This window comes from Nanorana parkeri, unplaced genomic scaffold, assembly GCF_000935625.1.
Source record: "Nanorana parkeri isolate BGI_ZX_2015 unplaced genomic scaffold, ASM93562v1 scaffold1332, whole genome shotgun sequence".
Lineage (NCBI taxonomy): Eukaryota > Metazoa > Chordata > Amphibia > Anura > Dicroglossidae > Nanorana > Nanorana parkeri.
In genome coordinates, this window is record NW_017307600.1 from 334,691 (window position 1) to 345,840 (window position 11,150).

The 11,150-nt window shown below is 47.3% G+C and overlaps 1 protein-coding gene across 1 annotated transcript in view; it reads left to right on the forward strand.

Annotated features, from left to right (window-relative positions):
• The first annotated feature begins 1,386 nt into the window (after nucleotides 1-1,386).
• The window catches only part of TBXAS1 (thromboxane A synthase 1), a 36,043-nt gene continuing 26,279 nt past the window's right edge, over nucleotides 1,387-11,150 (forward strand). The window contains exon 1 of the mRNA XM_018569418.1: nucleotides 1,387-1,416. The gene's annotated coding sequence lies outside the window, so the exon portion shown is untranslated. The remainder of the gene's footprint in view (nucleotides 1,417-11,150) is intronic.

Sequence of the window (11,150 nt, forward strand, 5' to 3'; positions counted from 1 at the left end):
ATAGTGTCTGATGGTCAGATCTGTATATGGATGTGTACAGGACATTCACAAGAGCAGCCGGTGAAGAAAACGAAGCCGTATCACTTTGAAGTGTCACCGTGTTCAGACAATTCCGATTTTTCATCTTATCTTTTATTTTTTTTCTAACTATTAAACTTTCTACTGAAGCCAAAACTTGTTTTTCTTAGTTGTGGATGGGATGTGGAGGGGGATTAGAACAGGTTTTTATTGCTGTCTGTGTCCCCGTTAGGAAGATTCACCCTCTCTGTCCTGGTGAATGTTATCACTGAAAGTGAAAGAAAATCCGAAATTTTGGGTTATCATCCGGAATAGGAATAGATGGAAAATCTTCCAAATGGGGACCCTGCTGACTATCAGAGATATTCCTCACTATGGAGGGATTTCCTCTCACTTCCTGTTGTGGATATCAGACAGGTAGTGAAGGGAAATCTCGCCTATGGGACACAGGTAGCAAAAAAAGTTGAAGGGGAGGAACCGGGGTTATAACCCTCTTTTACTCTATCCAGAACTAAAAAGAAAAAGTTTTAGCTTTAGTTCTACTTTAAGAAATCTGTGCTCAATGCTCGTGGCTCATACATCCCCGGGCCTGCATGTTGCCAGTTGTAGTGCCTGTGCCCAGCATTTCCCTCATCTTCTTAATGTGCATCTACACTCCAAAAATTATTATTATTATTATTTTTCCCCAATGCACCATAACACCATCCAATGTCTATTTTTGTTGCTGTTGTATGGATGTGTGTTGGGGTTCTATTGGAAAGGAATCGGTGTACCTCTTAAATGCACATTGAGTGCTCATGTTGCGTGAAAACATGGCGTGTGAGAATTTACTCCTACCATTCTGCAGTTTTTTTTTGGGGCCTTTTTCCGTAAAAAAAGCCTTTTTCCTTAAAAAAAAAAAGTGATAATAATAACAATAATAATAAAATAGAAGTAAAAACGTCTAATAAAAAAAGAATAATAATGACACCAATATTAACAACAATAATAATAGTAATAATAAAATAGCAATAAAAATGTGTAATAAAAAATATTAACAGCAATAATAATAATGTTATGCATTTCCCCCAGTTGTCCAGCAGGTGTCGCTGTGTCCCAGTAAAGGGTTAATTCCCCCATACCCAGGGGTACTGTACAGCTCAGCCGTTGAAACTTCTCTTCTCTTCCAGACCACATCTCCCAGAATGCCTCTCTCCCCTTTCCTGTATCTGTCCTGCCGCCCGGAGGATTCTGGGATTTGTAGCCCCCCTCTCCGCTCCACCCAAGCGTACACAGGGCAGCGATGAACTACATCTCCCGGCTTGGGCCGTGGCGGCGACTCTCCGGCTCCCCCGAGTGGTGGGAGTTGGCAGTGTAGGCGCTGTCCAGTGTACGGGGAGAAGAGGACGGAGGTGTCAGGTAAGGGGCGAAGCTGGGAAGTAATTTTGCTGCACCTTTTTTTTAATTTTTAGCAGTGGTGGGGTGCTGGAAAGAAAAAGTAGCCGGGGTGAAATAGTTACTGGGGACTGAACGAGGAGGGGAGAAATGATTGCATAGGGCTAGGTGGGACTCTGGCAGTAAACCATGTGGGGGGGGGAGCAGATGATCGGAGGGGACAGGGATGAGTTATTACGGAGTACAGGAGGGCAGACAGGCGAGGGATGGGTTAATAGGTGCTGGTAGGGGCATAATGGGTTAAATAGTGATGTCTGCGGATTAATGAGTGAATAAGTGTTGGCAGAGGAATGATGGGTGAATAAGTGTTGAGAGAAGTTTAATGGGTTATTAAGTGCTGTCTTGTAATAATGGGTTAATAAGTGTTAAGAAGGGTTTAATGGTTACCAAGTTCTGTTGAGAGAGTGATGGGTCAATGGGAACCTGAGCAGGCAGGTATGGGTAAGGGAGGGGACTCTGGAGAGGGAGGAATGAGTTAATCATGATGGTGATGTTCAGAAATAATTTGGTTGATAACTAGCGGCATTAGCCCCCTAATAAGTGTTGTTGGGGCGGGAATGAGGACTGGAGGTAGAATGAGTTGATATTGTGGGAAGCGGAGGAACTGGTGAATGAATGACCAGGTGATGGAGAAAGTTAACGTACCCCGGGGGGACGAGGAAGGGGTTAACCTCTCCCTGTCGGTGCAAAAAGGGTTAAAGGCGCTGCCTCCACACACCCTGTAATTGTGTATTTCGCCACCTCCAGCTATAAATGATTAGTCTCCAGCTATAAATGATTAGGATGTACATTGTATCTATACGCTGCCTGGAATAGATGTGTTACGTACCTTCTGGGAGACCGGATGTGAGAGGAGGCTTCCCCTGCACCTTGTTTCCTGGGAGACTCTGAGGATGGGAACAGAGCCCAGCGGGACAACAAGTGGCAGGAGTGCCAGTGGTGTTGAGCACCGTGCAAGCCGTAATCCAATGGGCAATCCGAGGTCAGGTTCCAAGCGGGCAATTCCAGTACAAAAGGGGTCAGGCAGAAGAATGGTCAAATAACTGATCCGTGGTCAAGGCAGGCAGAATTCAAGGTTTGTCTAGGAAGTCCGGGTCACAAGGATCAAGCAAGATATCAACAAACTGGAACAAGGATTAGCTGACAATAAACCAGCAACATGGTGGTACTGCTGCTGGGTTTATATAGGGCCAGTGATGTCATTTCCTGTGCGCCATCATGGCAGATTTTCATGCTGATGGATTACTGCTTCTGCGCATTCGCGGGATGGCGCATCTTCTTCCGCGCATGTTACTGTTTCTGCTCATGCGCGGGATGGCGCGTTCCCGAGCAGCACGGGAACGTACAGGCCGCACATGCGCAGATGGCGGGGATCCATTACAAGATGTGCCAGCTGCAGCCACTAATGCCAACCCATCAGATGTCAGTTCTGCTAATATTACATTATCTGTGTTCTCATTGGCTGCCAGGCTGGTGGAAAGATTGAGAAGGGTGACTCTGTAAACATTGCTATCACCAGTGACCCTGCGGATTTCTATCAGGATTTAGCACGGCATAACCATGAGTGAAAAGCCAGAAATATAGTACAGTTTCCATGCACAGCCTGTCAGCCTTTCTAATAGGCTGCAAAGTAAGCGGGCGAGACAAGGCAGAGATACAATATAGAGCGTATCATTTAGGGGATAAGGGTCAGATATATGGTAAGACTACATAATCAGCATTGTAGCAGTTGGGGTAGGATGCATTTTGAACGGGATGCACCGCATGCAGCATCTACGTATACTGTATATATGTCACAGAAAAAAGGATGAAATATTGTACAAACTACATAGATAGAATTTCAGCAGTTGGAGTAGGCTGTGTGATCAAATTGTCCCACCCATGCCGCTCTTTATGCCAAATATACACAATAAAGTGTATTTTTTCCCTATAAAAAGGAAGACATATTGTGAACAGATCATGGGTCACATAATGGAAGGAATATAGTACACACTGCATGAGCAGAATTGTAATAAATTTATGGAAAGTCTTGTTTCATAAAATCCTGACCCTATTCAGGTCTTTTGAAGACCCCCCCCCCCGGCTAAAATGAAGGAATAATGTACTACTAACTAATGTAATACTGCTTACAATATTGTCGGGATCCACCCTGCTGCCTGATTGTCAGCTGGCTCTGCCCCCCGCCCCCTCCCCTGTCTGTCCCTCCCCCCATGAGCGCAGAGGGGTGAATCCCTGTGGTGAGCAGTGACTGACAGTCACTGCTCTCTTCAGGGAGAAGTCCTTGAGCTGAGCAATCAGCTGTTTGTGATCGTTCAGCTCTAGATCTGTAGAGCCGGCGTGTGATATCTGCATTGTCAGACGCTGGCTCTAAGCATTGGGAAGAGTATATTTTGCTCTCCTAATTCTTCTCCTTTGATTACAAAATGTTTATTTTGATGCATTTTGAACAGGAGAGACAAAGGGCAGCTTTCCATCAAAACATGAACATTAGAGTGCACTGAATCAGCAAAAAATAAGTCTGTAAAACATTTTACTGACTACATGCACAGTATGTAAGCACTCTTACCAGGCTGCAGTGTAATATGGAGTGAGCAGGCAGGTCACTGTTAGATAACACTATTTCAGAGAGACCATAGCCACAAATATTCTGGATTGAGGGAGCAATGGAATAAGCCACAAATAGAAGACAAAGAGCATGATTTAACATGCAGTAAACATTGAGAATGTTAAAGCTGAGGAGTATCTGTGGAAACATTAGGTGTGGCACCTTGACAGTGCAGAAACACAGGAATCCACCGGCAACATTGAGGTGCAAATTAACCCTGCAGAAAAATTGGCCAAATTTGGCAACCTAGGAACACCTATGGAAACATTAGCAGGGTTATTCACAAAAGGGTGAAGAGTTTGGAGAAGGCAGGAGAAGTGACCCATCTAGGACATCTGAACTAGAAAGTGAGCTGAATTGGAGAACTTTTCTAAATCAGCTATGTTGTCCTAGATTGTTCACTTCTCCTGCCTTCTCCAAACTCTTCACCCTTTGTGAATAACCCTGTAGGTGTGGCACCTTGGTAGTACCAGAGCACAATACCAAAACACTGGACTAAAACTATAGTGGTTGCACAAGATGGTACTGCTGGCAGACCTACAGTGGTGCCAGGAGATGGTAATGGTGTCTGGCTAGTAGCGGTAGAAGAAGCTGGTAATGGTGGCAGGATTAGGGAATGGTGGCATGTATTTGTTAGTATCAGCTGCAGGGCTTGGTACTCATTGCTGATCCAGGGCTGGTTCATTTTTATGGAGATTAAATGATCAGCTGTGTCCTGGGGACTGGTGGGCTCTAAATGCCCATTTTGAAAGCACACTGGTCTCAGGGCAGCCCAGCAGCTCTTTTGCATACTGAGCAGGCTCTGGCCAGTGGTCCATCCGCATTACCAAAAAGTCAAGGGGGGTCATCCATTCTGGGGGTGCCACATCTGCCCCTTGACCCCATATAATCAGAGGTCATATGCTGAATATACCCGCTAATTCCAGACAGGGCTGGGTGCTGCATACTAGAAAAGGACTTGAAAGCTTGCCACCTCCGCCATTGCTCCTACTTCCACTGACCAGGCAGTGCACCATGAATGAGTCCTTGATATCGCTGAGGACAACTGTATAATCAGCTATTGCCCCCCACCCAGATACAACTCCCAGAGCTTGGAAGGGGTTGCTGGAAGCCTGCCCCATGTTGTCCTCTTCCTCCTCCACAGTATCTCCCCAACCCTCCTCCTCCTTGTGCTGCTATGTATTCAGTACCTATTTGCAGATTGATCCAACAGAATTACCACAGGGATTGCATTGCTGATCCCCAACTCATCACGGCTCACCATTCTGGTTGCCTCTTCAGATTGTGAGATTGTGACAGCACAGTACATGTGACCTAAATGAGGAGGCACTGGCATGGTGAAAAAAAAAACAGATTCCCTAAGCCTGTCCTTATCCCTTACTTGCAAAAATGCTCATTGATGGCCCACTGAAGCAAGAGCAGCTCCTGCAGCACGCTCAAGGTGGATTTCCATTGTGTAGAAAAATTGTATATCAAGAGGTTTGCAGGCATCTTGGGTTGCCACTGAATTCCAGCCAGCTGAACACTGGCTGGGTATGATGCCTTAGAAGATCAATGAAGCCAAGGTACCAAACGAGGAACCGCTGCACCACCGGGTTGAGGATGAGTGCCAGGCAAGGCATGTGTGTAAACTTTCCCTACCGAAGGACGGACAGCAGTCATGTCTGACAACAGCTGTTGTCACACGTGACCGTTTCTGACACAAGATGGCATGGGGTCAGCCACCTCTGCGCCGGCCTCTGCAGAGCTGATGACATATCTGCCCCAATGTGTCTCCTGTCCCCCAGGTATACCCCCTGCAAAACAGCATTTTCCTGGGCCGTTGCATAGCCTCTCCGTTGCTTGGGGGAGACCGGTGGTTCTGAGGAGGAATCACCAGATGAGGCTATTGAGGAGGAAGGGGTAGAGGTGACTGAGCTCTATCAGAAGGGGGCAAACTCCACCATCTGGAATGGAGGCAGTTGTAAAGCCAGCAAACTGGCATTGAGACTCTTGGCATTGGGGTGACCGGTGAATACTTTTACTCATGTTCCACCAGTTGGGGAAGAGAAACCTGCCTGGTCAAGGATACAATTGGAGGTGGCACGGTGGGATTTGGAGACTTAGAATGTGGTTGGACCCTGTGCCACTCTGTGTAGCCCACCACACTGAAATTCACTGTAAGGTAGCACTGTACAGCACAGTAACTATCTCTCCCTGAAATTGATGTCTGCTGTTACTATCTGCTCCAACTTCAACAAAGGAAATGTTGATGGGAGAGATGACTTTATTAGGGAGCGGCCTGGCATGGTGGCCAGACTCCATTATTGGCCATACTTTGCCACTTGACCAGAGGCGTATATAGGAAATATTGCACCTATGGCGCCCCGCCCAGTTTCTGGCAACCAGTGACATCATTGGTCGTATGGAGCTGGGCGAGGAGCCAACCAGAGCGTCCCAGGTTGCAAAGAGCCAGGAGGGAAGATGTGTATGACCCTTACACTTCTCCCTGGCCAGCTCTTACCAACCTGGGATGCTCTGTCCAGTGTCCTGCCTGTCCCCTGCATCCAGTGTTGTCACTGGTTGGTAGGAGCTTGGAGGTAATCCGGCCATAGCATCCCTGGTTGCTAATAGCCGGGCGGGGTGATGGGTAGGGGAGGGGAAAAAAAGTCAGCTGTCTGTGGGTCAGCCAACTTTGGCTGACCAAAGGAGCGACACCCCTTCCCTTTCAAGTGGCACCCAGGGCATGCGCCATATCCTGGGTACGCCACTGCATCTGACCACAGTTAGTTAATTCAGTGCATTATGTGGGACTCACTTTTGGCGCTGAAGTTAACAAACCCGCAATTTCAAGTCAAACTCTTCATCAGTCTGAACCTCATATCTAGTCCCGGATCACCACCTCTGGGGCAGCATGAAGCACCGACGACCCCCAAATCAGAACAATTTTGGTTCCAGATCACACATAATAGGTAAATTTGTTTATGAAACAAGAACTATCAGTATTGCAGCTCAGTCTTTCACCCTCCAGCTATTTTCCAATGTAGAGGTGACTGAATCATTGCTATAAGGCAGAACACACAGTTCATGTTTCATATAGACATTGCTATAGAATGGCGCTGCCCACTTAGTGGGTTTGTAGCCCGTTTTGGTGCTGTTTCCTGATTGGTCCATTTCTGTTCTTTGGATAGTGACAGTGTGCCAGATGTGTTTATAGTGCAATAAGTGTAAAACAACAATAATTTCAATGAAAATGCAAATATTTACACGATCTGTCTCGTTTCACTTTCCTGTGGCTCCAAGTATTTTCTTAAAGTAGATATAAACCCAATCACTAAAATATCAGAGAAGTTTTAACACCTTCCTGTCATTTTTAGTTGTTTAGTAAAATAATCCCGGCTGATACCACCTTGTAGTTCCTTGTTCAGGCACTTCGTAGGGTGACAATGTCTGCCTCCCAATTATGCTTCTGCGTTGTCACCCAGCCACACCGGCTAGCTTAAGATGGACATGACATTTTAGATGGACATTTAGGAAGTGACAGATTAAAGCTCACCTCCAACTAACACTTTTTAAGCAGTTACTGTAACTTTTTGGTTTCTTTTGGAAAAAAGGTTTAAAGCCATATGAATAAAAGCTGACCATTGTAAACACCCCCCGTGGTTTAATGGTTTGTCCCATCCTCTGTAACTATCACCTTTCCTGGACAGCTTAGCCTGCTACAGGAAGCGGAAAAATAACAGATCTGCTGGCAGGTTCAACAGGTCATAAAAGTATGTTACATGCTGGACTCAGAAAACCAAAAACCGCTGTGTTAATAAACTGACACAATGCATCATGTCATTTTTTAATCATTTATTGCCCTTTAATGACAGGTCCACTTTAAAGCCACCTTTTCTTAAAGGGATACCGGAAGTCTCATTAAGGAAGCCATGCGGCGTGTAATGTCTCGCCACCCGGCTTACCGATTAGCAAGGAAGCCGTCTCCATGTTCCCTCATCACCGGGTGATGAGACAGCATGGAGCCGGCTTTCCGACCAGGAAACCGGAAGCCGGGCAACACGTCATTACACGGCGCCCGGCTTCCTGATTGGCCGGGAAGCTGGCTCCATGCTCCCTTGTCACCAGGTGACGAGGGAGCATGAAGCCAGCTTTCTGGCCAATCAGAAAGCCGGGCAGCATGTAAATGACTCGCTGCCCAGCTTCCTGATACTGGAAGCTTAAGTATCGGGCCAGGCATCAGTACATTTGGGCGAGTATGAGTACTCGCCCAAATACTCGGCATCGACACCAATTACTTGACCATTACTTTGTGTTTGGGGCTGTTGTCCTGCGTCCCTGACCTCGAACAAGCATGCGGAATGAAATTAGACTTCACTGGTCGCCCTCTTGTTCCATATCACCCAGTAGAGGCCGGATACTCAGGATGTGTGTGTCTGAATCCTTATAAATACCAGAAATGTCTCCCATGTTCCTGTCCCCATTGCAGAGAACCATTTTCATGTGTATACTTCTGCTCATCTGTGGGGTCACTGGTGGGTAATGTCTCACTGAGGCATGAGGCACAAAGTCCCGCAAGTTCCTGGTGACTCATTAGGCCCAGTTTCCTCCTGCGTTCTATACGGCTTTGTTTTCAGCTGACTTTTCCCTTCTCAATCCCTTATTGCTACAGGCTCAGAACTGAAGGCCACATACTTGGCATTCTCTGCAGACCTCAGTGCAGGGAAGTTGGTCGGCAGCTCAGGGCTGCGTGTCTCAGCTTGCTCACCCGCCCGCCTCGCGCCCAAACTGCAGATCTGCTTCCCCGACCTTCCTTCAAGGTAATGTCTCCTTCTCTCTGTAGATCGAGCTGCGTCTGCTGTCTTCAAATATGCTGCAGGATGGAATGTAATCAGCCCCAGGTCGCCTCTGTGGGATCCGAATGGACCCCTAGCCATGACACCACATGCAATTTTAGGTGGCTGGGATGAGTCTTCCCCATTTGGGGCTCGCCATCAGCGGCAGGGAGGTTATTTTGTAATCCGGGGCCGTCAGCGCAGACACTGCTTGCACAAAGTGCAATTGTACAAAACCCCGTTATTGTGCAATTTACTTCACGGAGTAACATGTCATGCTCGTCCTTTTTTTTCTTTTTTCTTTGTTCTGAGCAACGAATGAAATCGCTCTAAATCTTAATTTTAGGTTTTAATGTTAATTCTTTTCTGGGCTCAGCCAGAATCCAGAGAGCGCCTCACATTTGGGGTGGGACAGCTTCCTGGATGTGTGCTGCCCATATCACAAGTCATATTAAAGTTCCCTCGGCAGCTATGATTGCGATCTGTGGCTGTGAGGTTATGATACATCAGATGTACGTGAGAGACAACTAGGGGGCCGAAGTGGGCGTGTCCGGGAATCCTTCTCCTGTACAAGTGGGAGAAATAGGTTCCCAGACCTCCAGATTGCAGACAGAAGGCAGTGGACGTGGTCACTGTGGGATTGTCTGGGCACAGCATGGAACCCCTGAGTGGGTCCGCCATGTTTGCCCCTTTGAACTGTAACATTATATATGTTTAGAGGAAGGAATTCCATTGTGAACTTTCACCCGAATCTTTCACTTTATTTTTATCTCTCGAATAAGAGGAACTAAAGTATTGTGAAATAGTGAGGGGTTAGTAAAAACAAGGCCAGTATATAAATCACAGACAGCGTCTCCACCTAGGAACGCCATAAGCCCGCTTGTCGCTATTGGTGCCGGAACTTGATTGGCTGCATTCTTGAGAAGGTTAAAGCTGAACTACGGCCCTCCTTTCAGTCTTGCACAGTTGTATCGGCTCCTCTCCTCTTCTTACTCTGATTTCACCGCACACTGCAAGCTTCTTATAGCATTAGAAGCTGCAGCAAGTCAGATAGAGCCCGCCTCATTTGCCGTGCTCAGTAGCTTAAGTTGCAATGTTTGCCATGCTCAATAGCTTAAGTTGAAATAAGTTTGTAATGCACAATAGCTTAAGTTGCAATATGTTTCCCACACTCAATAGCATAAGTTGCAATAAGTTTGCAATGCTCAGTAGCTTAAGCTGAAACATGGACGTAGCAGAATTAGGGCCATGTCACACTATTTTTTTTTCTTTCTTAAAGCCCGTGGAGCGTGCTCGAAAACGAATCCCCTGTGAACAAAAAAAGTGAACTGTGAAATCACAGCGCACAAAAACGTGCACAAGGGTGCTTGGTCCTTCAATAAAGAAGGGACCACTATTCCCGACCCCCCGGGGCGAAAGGCTCCTGACAGGGATTGAGATACTATGGTCCACCAACCCGAAGGCCGGCGGACCCCGATCCTTTGGGGACCTGCCGAAACAGGTCCCTCACAGTACTAAGTAGGGGGCTCTCCCGAAGAGAGACCTTCTGGGTGGGAGGAGACAGAGAACCCTATATGAGGGCACAGAATCTCCTCCCCATATCGGGAATGGGCCCCGAAGACCTGTCATAAGACCGGTCTAAGAGGCGTTGTGCAGAAAATGTAATATGGTGCCATGTCCTAGTGCACAGTGAATCACATGTGGGGTCCCACACCCTAGTGATTTTCTGATGCACCCCTGGGACGCCACCCCCAGTGGGCACAGCACCACGGGCTTCTGCCGCCCCGAACCCTCCGGCCAGACCAAGCTAAGCATCCCTTCAGTCAGAAAGCCATGGAGCGGGCTGTCCCCCCCTCTCACAGGAAGCAGCCCTACACGCTCTTTCACTCCAGCGAGTACTATGTAACCATCCCCCCGAAAGGACGGTTCTTTTCCCTACCGAAAACTGATAAGAACAGATACTACACTTGATCTTAGCCAAAAGGCCGAGAAGGGCCATGCCACACATGTGATCCTGACTCTGGTGAAAATAAAATGATTCCGGCCCCTGCCGTTCCTGGGACCAGGAAACCTCACACATAGATGTGAGGGAGCTTTGTCTTAAGGTGCCCATACACCCCGAAAATCCCGCGATCGTACGAGAATCGAGCAGTGTGAACGAAGACGTGCGACCGTTTCTACTGTACGGTCGCACGTCTTTTGTCGAACCAACATGCTCGAAAACCCGCCGAGAATCATACGATTGTCGGTGGGTTTCTAGCCTGCTCGTCCGATAGCTG